The following is a 14,386-nucleotide window of genomic DNA, read 5'->3' as shown; positions in this document are numbered from 1 at the left end:
ATCTTGGTAAACCCCACTCCAGTTCTGGTTAATCTTTTTTTTTTAAAAAAAAAAAGATCCTATGTACAATAAAATTTATTTTCGTCTTATATATTTCTGAGTTTGAACAATTGCATAGTCATGGTTATACCTCCAAGTTCATGAGATAGAATACTTCATTTCCTGAGATGCTATGTTTTGGAAGATACTTAAAATTCACAGGAAATTTTTGTGTGAATTTCTGTGATATTCTCATCTGGTGTATATATAGTGAGATTAAGAGAAAAACTTGTTTGAATAGGCAACGAGAATAATAAGAGAGATTTGAAATGAGATTTTACTTCCTAATGTACAATTATTTGATATTCATTGTGGTGCTAGAACATAGATTTTTTTTTAAAGAACTGAAATTTTTCTTTTTAAACAGAAATAATTCAAATCATATAATTATATGTATTTTAAATCTATTTATTTATTTTGACTATTTTTTCCTGGATATTCTAATAGGTATATATTGATATCTCATTGTAGTTATAGTTTGCCATATATATTTTAATATTTATAAATATTGCTTATATGTATAAACATCACACACACACACACACACACACACACACACACACACACACACAGTTTTCTCATGTATTTTACTCTGTGTTTTTCCTTGTTTCACCTATAAGCAAAAAGAAGAAGATTTAGAAGAGAAAAAATTTTATCCTGTTATTGTTTTCTTTCTAGTTAATCTGGAAAGGTTTTCATGTATTTTTATCATTTCTCTTGAACAAGTTGATTTTAATTACATTTGTAATTAATTAATGATAGAAGACCTGGGATAATTGAGTCTACATGAAGAAATTTGGAAAATATTCAGTTTTGCCAGAAAACACTGCTAATTAAAACATTGAGATACCATTTTCACTTATTAAGATTGAGGTGTATACATGCATGTACGCAAGAAAGAAAAAAATGGGAATGAATAAGGGGCATTGTAATATATTAATACATTACAGATAGCATTGAAATCTCACACTAATAATGTTTTTTGGCAGCACTGAGTATTCAAAAATATTAATATTGGATCTGTTGGACAGTGCATGATGATGGACCTTTTATTCAGAGAGAATTTTTTTAATATTTATTTTTCAGTTTTCGGTGGACACAACATGTTTATTTTGATGTGATGCTGAGGATCGAACCTAGTGTCCTGCGAATGCCAGGCGAGCACTTACCGCTTGAGCCACCTCCCCAGCCCAGATGGACATTTTAAAAAAATATATATTTTCTAGATTATCTGTAATAGGAAAACAATGTAATTGGACTTCTTTTCAAGACATAATTCTTTTCAAGACATTCTTTTATTTTCAAGACATAATTGTGTAAAAGTTACATTTTACACAGATTTTTGATATTAAACATGATTATGTACCCTAAAGTTAGAGCACAGTGCTTGCAATCTTTTCTTAAACAAATACAGTGTTGTCTTAGAAGCCAATTATGAAAGTCAAAATTATTTACTTACCTCTACCACTCAAGGTTAGTTGGTTTTGAAAAATTTTGTGTATATTTCCATATTATTATTAAGCATACATAGCAGAATAACCTATACTTAGTGTTTGACTTAGTTTTTTTTTAAGGTTATGTTTTCAAATTATGTGTTCTAAAGAAATCCTCTTCAATACTGTTGGGAGACAATTCTCCATGGATCTCTCCTGTTTCTGCAGATTCTCTTGAGTACAAGCATTTACATGTTTTTTGTTAGACTATTGTTTTGCAAACCCTGGATAGATGGAGATATTGCCTTTCTTAGCTAGAGGGTGGATTTGCTTCCTGCCCAGGAAAATGGAGATAATTTTTTCCTTCAAGGTGGTCTGTCATGTTTACTAGCAGTCCTTTTAAAAGATTTGGGTTTCCTAATTATTAAGTTCTTCCGCTAGGACATAAAATCATTACTGTTGCATCTTTCACCCAGGCTGCTCCACACCATCCCTTGGAATGTAATTGACAACATGAAGCTCATGTTGACTATTTTGCCATAAGAGATAGCTCTAATTCAGGATATTGTTTCTTCTAGCCCTCATGAAATTATGGTTGGCTTCTTTGATAACTTGTGAGTAAAATCTTTGAGCCAGTATAGCTATTTTATGTTTTGGTAGACACATATTGGTGAAATTATGTATTTTTTAAACATATTATTGTAGGTATTCAGAGTGGTATGTGTAGATTATTGTAAGAATTTGGAATGGTGTGAGTGTGTTAGATTATTATGGGAGTTCAGAGTGATGTGTGTGTGAGTATGTTTAATGAGAAAACTATACTAAAATAGTTTAGGAACTGTAAGGGTCTGGCAAAGCGTCGGAGGAAGAGACCACAAGAGACTGGCTTCATGCAACAGGCAGGAGGGAGTTTATTGGAATCTAATTCAGCGTGCTGAGGCCCAAGGGTCACACTCAGGAAGGGAGAGCGGCCCAGAGCCGAGAGCAGAGGTCAAGCAGAGCTTAAGTACACTTTTTGGGGAGGGCGGAGGGCTTTGCATACATCAGAACAAATCATCATGAGGCGCGGGAAAATTGAACAACAAATCTGAGACATGATTAGTACATTCATTGGCGGGAACAGGCTGGGCAGGAGTGATTGATCACTCCTAAGCGGGGTACACATTCAAACTGATTGGTTTTAGGGCCTAAATAACTACGTGACAAACTACACAGAATCCCAGGTTATTAGACAACCAGGGAGTCAGTAGAAATATTTACTGGGCAGTTCCAGTATTGTCCTAACAGCTACAGGGATTACAGGTTCTGGGGGTAGCAGAGGAATTTTAACAATACCTAGTCCTTCACTTTTTAACTAAAGCCCTGCAGCTTGGGAACTTTACAATGCCCGGTCTTTTACACTTTAACTCAGGCTTTGTGGCTTAGAAACAGCTTAGAAATTTTACCTTTACAGAACTAGATTATTTCTTAACATCAGTTCCCTCTCCCTCTATTGATGGATGACCCTGCTCAATTTCTAGTCTGGAGAGTCTGTCTTTGCATCAGTGGTCACAATTCCTATATATTTAAAATATGAAAAAAATTGGGCTGGGGATGGGGCTCAGTAGTTAAGTACTCCAGGGTTTACTCCCTGGTACCAAAAAAAAAACAAAAAAAAAAACCCCTAAAATATGAAGTTACCTAATGATATTGGCTTGCTGAATTATAGTAAAGAACAGTGATATAATACTTATATTTTTAATAGCAAATCTTATTAAATATATACCTGTTTTCTGTAAATTATCCTTAATATGGAAATTACCCTTGCATTTTTCCTCAGATATAAAACTAAGAACAGTTAGTAAAAATTCTTTTATGTAGTTCTCATTTGGGGGTATATTAATGAGAAAGAACAATGTCTTCTAAAATAACTTTTATTTTACTGTATTAAGAGGATTATTTTACTTTGAAAATATAGTATGTTTACAGGCAGAATTAACACTCTTTGACAGTTAAATATAACTAAATCTAAGTAATTAGTTTGTTTTGACTTTAGGATCAATTTTTCTTCTTGCCTTTAAAAAACTATGTCATTTAAAAAACTTAATAATCACCCTAGTAATTAGCCATAATTTTTCTTTTTCATGCAGTTAGTATGCCATTGTATGCTTATCTGAATGTTCCATTTCTACAAAATTACTAATTTGAGTACTCTGCTCTTTTGCCAGATTATTTTTCCTCCTCTTTGCCCTCCTATTCCTTTTGATTTGTCTTTTTCCTTTGCTTGGGTGGGTACATAGCACTAAGATGTCTGTCTTTTCTTTTCTTTCCTTATATTCATGCCCAGTTTCTAAATGATTCATGAGGGAACCATCCTCACTGAGAGGAGAAGAGAAAGAGATTGCATTTTTCCTGAATTCTGTAGTAGAGCATGCTTAAACAGTGAAATTTAAGCATTTCTCCTGATCACTAGTATTTGCATGGTTTTGCAAGGGCAGAGAATTTTTCTTATACAGATACAATACTGTAGAATTCTTTCTTAGACTTTTTCAGGTAAAATGAATGATCAAAAGACAAGAGCCTTCTCTATAGAAGCTAGAGTGCTACCTCCTCCCTTTGACCCCATCTGAACAGGAAGTGATTAGTACCCCAACCTATAGAATTATATTACTCCCAGCCTCTCTGCCAGGACCATGTTATTCAGTATTCTGACTTTTATCACAGTAGATTAATTTTTCTTGTTTTTGACCATATATAATCAGTACTGTATTTTGTGCAGTTTTAGCTTTGTGTTTATTGAGATTTTTCCTATGCAATTGTATGCAAATATTTTGAAGAAAAATTTATAGTCAAATGGAGGCTTCCCTTTTAGACTTTGCTAGTGAGGGTGGTAAAGAGACCACAATTGTTATTAATTTATTTTTTTGTGGTGTTTGGCTGGATTACAGGAGTTATTATTTTTATCTTCCTAGGCTGCTCTTTTCCTTGTCTTTGGGTAGAGAGAGCAGAGCAAGCTTTACGTGAGTTTTTTTTTTTTTTTTTTTTTTTTTTTTGTGTGTGTGTGTGTGTGTGTGTTTTGGTCTGTATCCATTCACATTTTAGTATTGTTGACTTCTCTAACATCTGGTCTGGAAATTATGAGACCAAAAGAACCTAAGGAACTCCTCATTCTTCAGGCCAAGCTGCCTTCTCTCTACCTTTCACAATCTTCTTATGTTTGTTTTATACATAATTAACAGGGTTTTTAGCTCTGTTTAGTAGGGAATTAGGAAAATGTATATCTATGGCATCGTTATGGAAGCAGAAATTGAATTGTTTTACTTTTAGTATCTTTTTAAAATAGTCTTTTGAAGTCATTAGGAAAAGTAAAATGAAATATTTTATGCAATCTGGTCAGTTAACAGTATATTCACCAAGAGAAGGACTCTGAACAGAAAGTAATTTATAATAAAAGATATTCTCAGTGTAATCTGTTTATGTTCTAAACTGAAGAATTGTAACCCTGTGTAAATTTAAATTCCTGTGTTTAATTACAGAATCTTTTGGCTGAAAAAGTAGAACAGCTGATGGAATGGAGTTCTAGGCGTTCAGTCTTCCGAATGAATGGTTATAAATTCCGAAAATTTATAAAGGCACCACCTCAAAACTATTCTATGATTGTTATATTCACTGCTCTACAGCCTCAGCGGCAGTGTTCTGTTTGCAGGTAATTTACATATTTAAAATTCTTAAAACTACTAACTCAGGTTTAGAATTGTATTTTATGAGTAATATGTATAAGAGAATTAAAAAATTGTTCATCATTGTGAAATGTAGCAGTGTGCATTCTAGTATATTCTAGAAAATGACTTTGATAGGCTAATATTTCTTTATTATGGGCATATAAAATATTTATTGCATAGTTATGTATACAGTCACTAAAATTGATACGTTATCTTTAATTCCTACATGTTGTCTTGTAGATTGCCTCATTATATCTGTGGTCAATGAAGTAGCTCCCTTAAATATACTCTATTTTAACAATTTTATAGAGGATACTCTTTTTTTTTTCCTGAGGGAAATCCATTTACTTTTTGATGTCTCTGGTGATCAGCATTTTTTCCCTAGACTGTAGAAATATATAAATTGAAATTAATTAAATATTTTTTAGTATGTATACACTGAAGAAAATTTTGGGCAAGTATAAATATGATATATATGCAACAAATACTTTTTCAATACTTATTTTGAGATAATTGTAGGATCACATGTACTAGTAAGAAATAATACAGAGATATTCTATATATCTTTTCTAGTTTTCTCCAATGATAGCTTCTTATAAATCTGTGATGTACCATCACAAGCAGGTATTAGCATTGATAAGTCAAATATAGAACACTTATAACATCATAAGAATAACTTTCTTGTTCTTTATAGCCAAACGCACTTCCTCCTGTTCCATTCTCTCCTTTGAATTTCACCCTAACAATCATCCATTTTCCATTTCTTTAATTTTATTTCAAGAATGTTATGAAAATGGAATCATATATTGTTTGACCTTTTGGGTTTAACTTTTTTACTTGTATAATTACCTCAAAATCTCTCCAAATTGTGGCATTTATCAACATTGGTTCGTTTAAGTATTCAGTAGTAGTTAATGGTGTGAATATTCTATAGTTCATTTAACTATCCATCTGTTGAAGGACATCTGGGTTTTTTGCACTTTTGGGCTTTAGACTATGTATATAAAGTATACATGAAATGTAAATGAGTTTCATAGTTAGGCTTTAGTCTTGTCCCTATATATCTCAATATATATTCATGCAAACATTTCAAAACCTGAAACCCAGTACACTACCAAAGCAACTTTGGATACTATGTCCTAAGCATTTTGGGTAAAAAATACACAAACTATAAAACCACTATGAAAATTCACTTCATAGATAATGGTGTTGAGTCTTTTCCTATGTTTATTAATCTTGTTGAACATGTTTTTGTGTGCTTATTTGTCATTTGTGAATCCTCTTTGTTGAAATATCTGTTCATGTGTTTTGTCTATTTCTAATTGTATTCCTACCCCTATCTTTGTCTGCTGAGTTTGAGTTCTTTATATATTTAGTTACTATTCCTTTGTCAGAAATGTGGTTTTCAAATATTTTCCCCCATGCTATTATTACTCCTGTTTTTATTTTCAGCACATGGTTTTTTTTTTTTTTGTTTTTTGTTTTTGTTTTTGTAGGTATTAATTTTGGTGAAGTTCAGTTTATCAGATTATATTCTTGCTTTAGTTACCAAATTGCAGAAGTCTTTGCCTTGTCCTAGGTACCAGATATTTTCTCCTATGTTTTTTCCTAAAAGCCTTATAATTTTTTATTTTAAATTTTGATGCAATCTTTGGGAGGAAGCATTTAGTCTTTTATCATTAAGTTACTAGCTACAGACATTTTTTTCTGGATGGTCTTTATCAAGTAAATTCTTCTTTATACCTATTTTGCTGAGAATTTTTATCAAAAATTGATGTTTTATTTTCTTATCATTCTTTTTGATGTCAGTTAATATAACTTTGTTCATTAGCATTGTTGGGGTAGTAGATTATGTTGATTGACTTTCAAATGTTGAACCAGTTTTTTATACAGAAGTTTGTGGAATATTATTCTTTTATGCATTGCTAGATTTTATTTGCTAGTATTTTGTTGAAGACTTTTGTATCTTAGGTTAGAATAAAGATGGATCTGTAATTTTCACTTTTTTATGTTGTTATTTAGTTTTGGTATCAGGATAATTCTGACCTCATAAAGTGAACTGAGGAATGTTCCCTTCTCTTTACTTTTTGGAAAATATTATGTGAAATTAGTGTTATTTTCTTCGATTGCTTGATAGAATCCTCCAGAGAAATCATTTGGGCCCAAATATATATTTTTAAAAAGCTTTTGAACTAGATATTTCTTCTTATTAATGTTTAAGGACAGTGTAGTTTGCCTTTCTTCTTGGCTGAATACTTTTTCTTTTTAGGAACAAACACTTTTTAAATTTTTATTCTTCAGGAACAAACTCGTTTTTATGTTGTGCCATGACTCTCTACACTATATGTTTAGTGTAGACCTTTAAATCATTTTGGGGCTTTTAAGTCATTTTGAACTCCAGGGGAGACTCAAGTTATTAGTAACTGGTAATTGAAAATAGTCAGTTTTACACAAACTAACTTGCAGAAGGGAAATTTCAGTGTTCTGAAATTTTCAAGAAGGACATTATAACAAGCTAATAATGTATATTATAGCATGACTAGAAGTCAATAGATAAGATAGTGAAGAAAAATATTTTGAAAAACAGAACTTCAGATGATACTAAGTATCAAATTTGAGGAACAGTGCCTAAATGGATATATAGCACTGTTGTTAGAATTGGACTAGCACATATAGATAGGGCTTATATGCCTTAGGGATGCTGTAAGGTTTCTACTCAGACAAAAATACCACTGTAATAGGTATTTTGTTATAACAGTTTAGTTTTCATTAAAAAAAGGTGTTTGTGTCTCTGTGTTTGTATTTTGGAAAAATCATTTATTTGCTTCCAAAATTAAATGTTAATGTGGAAAAAATAAATTTAACCAAGGTTTAGAAAATAAATATATTGTTTTCCTGTTGTTAGTATTTTCGTTACTGTAATCTAGAAGGATTTTATTATTCAAATACTTATTTCACAGTGACATATAATTGTATGTATTGTGAAAACATAGTCCATAACATAGTGTTAAATTGTACATGTTTTGGGTATTATTTTACTAGATTATTCTGTTGCTAAATTTGTTTTTCAATATAGACCCTGAATTTTTTAATAATAGCTAGCTTATAAAACCTTTATTTCATTTCTATTTACTATAGCCTTTATAGTAACATACATTTAAATGTTAAATGTTTTAGAATTAGAAGAGAAAAAGATATTACTAATAAAAATTTAGTTAATGGATCAAGGAAGGAGCTGGGTTATTGGCAAAGAAAGCACAGGTGAAGATTTAGAGGCAGATAAAAAGCATGCAGCAGATTTATGGGCCCCATATCAATGCTTTCTGATTATATGGGGGTAGGCCAAGGAATTATTATTCTAAAATGTATAATCTTGACAAACCTAGTGTATGTAGCATTATGGAGAATGGGAAAGAAGCAGGTTCATGACTCATATCTTTGATTTATTTTATTTCATTGGCAAGCAATGGGAATGGAAAAGCTTATGTAATGGGATTCAATGTAAAATTGAAAATCTTTATTGAAACTAGAATACATAACTTCTTAATGACAAATCTGCAAAATTAAATTGTTTTCTTCCTCTGTACTGAGCAATTTAGGAGCAAGAACCACTCTGCTTGGAAATCATTATGTTTGCTTTATGGTGTGAAGTAAATTAGGAAAATGATCAGTATATATTTGAAATTGTGATTCTAGCTTCAAAGTTGTATTGGGGTTAAAAGGAAGCTGGAAAAAATAGAGCAACTAGTTGTGTTACAATTAAGTTAGATTTTCAACAGGGTAGTGAAGAAGTTTTCTGTAGTAGTAAAGTAGGGTTGAAAATTAGAAAGTTCATATAAATGGTTTATGTAATAAATGAGAAATTGCTAAAGTATGATGGATGGTATACAGAAGCATGAGTTACTATGAGATTTTGGTAATGTCTACATTGTAAATTTGTATGTTGAAATTACTATGATGATATTGGAAATGGAGAAGAATAAAATTGAGCTATCTAGAGTATGGCTTTGGAGTACGTTAGATTAAGCTAATAAATTTATTTTATAGGGTGATATAAATTATAAAGGAGAATATTAAGTAATCATTATTGAGCAATAGTCTTGAGTTCTAGGTGGGACCCATATGATACTGGGCAGAGTGATTCAAAGAGACCTTGAGGCAACATCTGAGATGAAAAACTAAAAAAGAGCTTTAGGAAAAATTCTTCAAGAAAATTATTTAAATTATGTGTCTGAATTATTAATTAAACATTAATAATTTTTAATTATTAAACAACCATCTTCTCAACAACCGTCTTCCCTCCACCACATGAACTAAGTTTTTCTGGGTCCTTCTGTGTCAGTGGAGTTTGGACTATTTCTATAATACTGTTGTAATCTTCTATAATTATAATAGTGTTTGAAAAGTTCATAGCTATAATTTCAAAATATATGCTTTCCTTTGTGAGACTTTTCTGATTTTTTTCTTTTCTTTGAGAAATTTGCTTCTGTTCTCAAATTACACTTAAGATTCTGCAGTTGCTTTTCTTTGTTGAAAGGCTGGTGAATGCCTTGCCTTCCGTTTAAGTTCTTTTAGCAAATCATTCTGCTCTTCCTTCACACAGTCAGTTTATTCACAAATTTCAGAATTCAATTCTCACCTCTCTCAGTGCTAAAATCAAACTCCTTGGCCAAATAAAGTTGTTAATTATGACTACTCAGTACAATTCTCACCTCCAAACTTAACTCCAAACTTCCTTTATCAAATTATACTGTAGGGAATATTCCCAATAATTGCTAAATCTTTTAAATTAGATTATTTTCCCATTAAGTAACTCATCTCCTCCAGAGTTTCTTACAGATAGGCTCTTTTAAGAATATTAATATTAATTAAGAAAAAAATTCAGATGAGGGAAAATCAAAAGCTATTTGTAGAATCAAGCAAAGAACATGCAATTCAAAATTTTGGTGATGAATTCTAGAAATTATTATATTTTCAGACTCCAAATAAATGAAAAAAATAGTAAATTACAAAGATATTTTAAAATAATTATGAAGAATGTATTACATTGACATATTAGATGTTAACTGGATAACACTCCCCACCCAATTGAATAAAGTTTTTTCTATTTGTAAACTTTTGGGGGACTTACGTTAAGTCAGAAACATACACACACAGAATCTCTCTCTCACGTAACTTGTTACTCTGAAAGATAGATCCATTTTATAGATGAAAACATTATAATTGAGGGGTTATGTAATTTATGTGAAGTCACAAGCTTACACTTGTCAGTATTGGGATTTGTGATTCTAAGGCTATTAGATATTAATACTTTCCTTACATACATATATATTCATCATCATCTGTGAACCATAATTTATATCTTGGTCTCTGTTCTCCACTTATCAGTCTTAGATCAGGGCTCCATCAGCCAGCATTTCTTAAACTCCTAAGATTCTTGAAAGCTTTTGTTCAAGGAAGTATCTCTTAAATGGGACTAAGACATTGAATGTAACTAAAAAAACCATGTGGAAAAGAGCTCATTAACCTTTGGTTTCATTACAGTGAGGTCACATCTCTTATAGTATTAGATTCTAAAATTAACAGATAAAGTAAAAATCATGTATGGATAAAATTATCCTTTCTGTTACTTGAAGCACATATAAGTACATTATTTTATAAGTGGAAACATTGCTTATTGCTTGCTTAATCCTTAGAAAAAGGAAAAATGATCATTACATTTTTTCTCATTTACTTGGCTACCTGAGTAAGCTTTTTCACTTCTTTTTCAAAGACTAGAAAATACCTATGTCATTCTCATTTTTTCCCCCTGTTTGATACATGAGAATTGTTTCAGGCTTCAGTGAAACATGTAATACATAATACTTTATATAATGAAGCTAAGGTTATTGCTGAATCTCTACTTTTTATATTAAAGGCATATAATTTGTTTTGTTTTAATGTTCTTCTTAGGTGTTTCTTTTTTTAGATTGTATCATCCTCTTTGGCTGTTTTCAGGGAACTTCCCTGATATTGTAGCATTCCTGAATTATTTTCTGTTTTCTGAATTCTTTCAATTTAAAGTTTAACTTTAGTCTTTCTACCTACCTCTGTAATTTCAAACCTACAGAAAATTGAAAGAGTAATATATAGTAGACACTTTATTTTATTCTTTATCAATCAAGGTTTACTAATTATTAACATTCTACCACTTTTGATTTTGTTCTCTTCATACCTATGTCAAATACCAGCAAAGTTACCCATGAGTTGTAGACATCATGGAATATTGCCCTAAAGAACTTTTAGTAATACATTTTAAGAACTGTAGCCATTCTTACACAATCAGAATACTGTTACAACTTTAAGCAAATTATCATTAATTCAGTGGGGTAATTTGTTGTATACCCCTATTTAAATTTTGGATTTGTCTCCAAATATCTTTTATAGCATCCTCCCTCCAGTTTGGGACCTTATGAAGGCTTATCTATTACCTTTGGTTGCTGTGCTTCTTTAGTTTCTTTTAATCTTCAACATTTTGTGCATTTAAAAAGATGTGTTTTTGCTTTAATGACATTGAATGCTCCTTTAAAAATATTTTTTTAGACATTAAGTGTTCCAAGCTCTAGATTTGTCTGTTTCCTCAACATTAGTTTCAGGTATTTATTTTGGGGAAAAAGTACCATGGGAGTCACTGGTATATTTCATATTCTTTCATGTCAGGAGGCATATAATTTAGGTTGTTCAGATACCAGTGTTGAGATTGATCACTTGGATTATGTGATGGTCACCAGATCTCTTTGTTGTATAAGTGTATTTTTCCTTGTTATAAATATTTGGGAGAGGCAAATATTTATAACAAGGAAGGGAGGGACAGTTCTTAGTTATCATGTGAATATCCTGTTTCCTAGTAGATTTTTTTAAATTAGTGATTGTAACATCCATCAATAATTCTTGCTTGAATTTGATATTTGTGAAATGGGGATTGTTAAGTTGTCATTCCTTCTATGTTAATTAGTTGCCATGCATCTGTAAAGGAGAGCTTTTTGTAACTCAGCTTCTCTTTTGAGTATTCCAATTCAAGGATTCTTCTTTTTTCACCAATCCATTACTATGATTATTCTTCTTATGTTCAAATTGTCCTAAATTTGGCCAGTGGGCATCAACACCTGTATCATGGCATTTTTGTTCAAGAAAATCTAAGTAATTTATACTTTCTTTACAATGAAACTATGATCAATACCTTTTCTCAAGGAGTTGTGATTCCTCTTGGTTAGGAAGCATTATTTAAAGAAAGTAAGTTATGTGGTAGGTATGCTCATTACTGGTGGGGTAGTGTCATTGTGGTCAGGCTACTATGGTATCCCCAGAAGAACGTCAAAGGCCCAGTATCATGCAATTGCTAGAAGTGGTTAGGTACAATGATGTTACCATTATGGCCTCTTTCTTCACAAAGTAAACACATCTAGGAAGCATTGTAACTTCTGTTTTAAGTTAGGATAGTGGAGCCAGCTGGCAGTGGTGGTAATCGGGGCATTGTAGGTTCAATCAGCAGCTTCATAGCACTTGGTCTTATCAAATAACTGGTTCTTACTCTGAGCATCTTTGTTAGTGATCCATTAGTGATCATTGGGCAGGTGCAATGTTTTTTCAGAAACAGAGATGTTTTCAAGGAGAGGCAGAAGATTATATGCATAGGTCATTTGCATTAGTTAATAATAAAGTAGGATAGTTTTTCAAAGTCAGCCTTGGTTAGGACTGAGATCTGTTTGGAATTCTGCCCACTCTACAGAATAGCTATATCACTTTGGATATTGCGTAAGTATTTCTAAATCTGAACAGCCTTAGTAGCCCTTCAAATGCTAGTGTATTTCAAATTAGAGTCATTAGTAAACCAGGAGTACACATTTTGGGGAACCTCTGAATTAGGCCCCACTGGGCTTTGTTTTAAGTGGCAGAGTTGGGGGTTCTCCCAAGGTATAGCTGCTGCTATTCTATGTAAAACTGAAAGGCTTCTGTGGCCAGGTCAACTGTAATTTTTTTTCTTTTTTTTTTTTGGCACTGAAGATTGAACCGAGGAACACTTAACCACTGAGCCACAGCCCTTTTTATGTTTTATTTTTAGACAAGGTCTTGCTATGTTGCTGAGGCTAGCCTTGAATTTGCAATCCTCCTTCCTGCCTCAGCCCCGACTCGGTGAGATTACAGGCATGTCCCACCACTCTTGGCTAATTGTATTCTTAACTTTACCATTTCTACAAGCAAATTCTGTTTGATCCTTCACACTTAATGAGTTGACCTCTCCAAAAATTGGGATATTAGGCATTTCTATTTGGGGTTTATGTCAGGTGGATAGAAAATTCAGAAATCAAATGGGCACTGGTAGGTACAAGACAACTTATGTTGCCATAAGCTTGAGTCAGAAGATCTTTAGTTACAGAGACCTGTGGTTTAAAGAGGTTGTTGGTTTTGTGTGGCCCCAAAGACATTCCCAGTGCAACCTATTGGATTAGGACACTGATTTATGGGTTATTAAAATAAGTGATCATGAACAATATTCAGATGAAATGTATACTCTTTTTTCAGTAGTTAAAAGAATATAGTCAGGGGTTGGGCATCCTTTTGGTGATCAAGTCTGAAGTAAGCAGTTTTTCTTTAACTTCAGAAGAAATTTAATGTTCTTTGCTGACATAATCCCAAGAATTTTTATTTGGCATGGTGATGAAATTGGTGCCAATTTAATTCTCTTAATGTGATTATGATTCTTTTTTTGCCCTAAGAGCCAAAGTATGCTTACAGTTTTTCACTGACAGCTAATAATTTTGTTATGCTATGATTCACAGTTGACAATGCTTGGTCACCTTTTGCAGGTATACAGTAGGCTCTTTCAATGTGTAGATAAAGGTTTCCATTTATTTCCAGGAAATTTAATTATATTACAGCTTAAAATATCAGTTCTGTTTCATTATTTTTTTCCACCTCAGGGATTCAAATTCTCTGTTTAATCTTTTTTTTTTTGGTGGGGGGGAGTCCCATCTTTTATACTTAGCATGGACTTTTAAACTTTCATTTTGTTTTGTGACTCTTACCTGCTTCTAATTCCTATTCTTAATGTACTTTATTATTTTTTTGAGTCTGTTCTTTGGGGCCTTGTAATATAGCTTTAATTTCTTCATCATACAGTTTTCTTTTTGCCCCTTTGCATTGGTATCCTGAATCTGATTAACATTTTATTCT

At 32.0% G+C, this 14,386-nt stretch overlaps 1 pseudogene; it reads left to right on the top strand.

Annotated features, from left to right (window-relative positions):
* The window catches only part of LOC144374906 (sodium/calcium exchanger 1-like), a 104,333-nt pseudogene that overhangs the window by 51,299 nt on the left and 38,648 nt on the right, over positions 1–14,386 (top strand).

The sequence above is a fragment of the Ictidomys tridecemlineatus genome, unplaced genomic scaffold (assembly GCF_052094955.1).
Source record: "Ictidomys tridecemlineatus isolate mIctTri1 unplaced genomic scaffold, mIctTri1.hap1 Scaffold_934, whole genome shotgun sequence".
In the NCBI taxonomy this organism is placed as follows: Eukaryota; Metazoa; Chordata; class Mammalia; order Rodentia; family Sciuridae; genus Ictidomys; species Ictidomys tridecemlineatus.
This window is presented reverse-complemented; position numbering and strand designations above follow the sequence as displayed.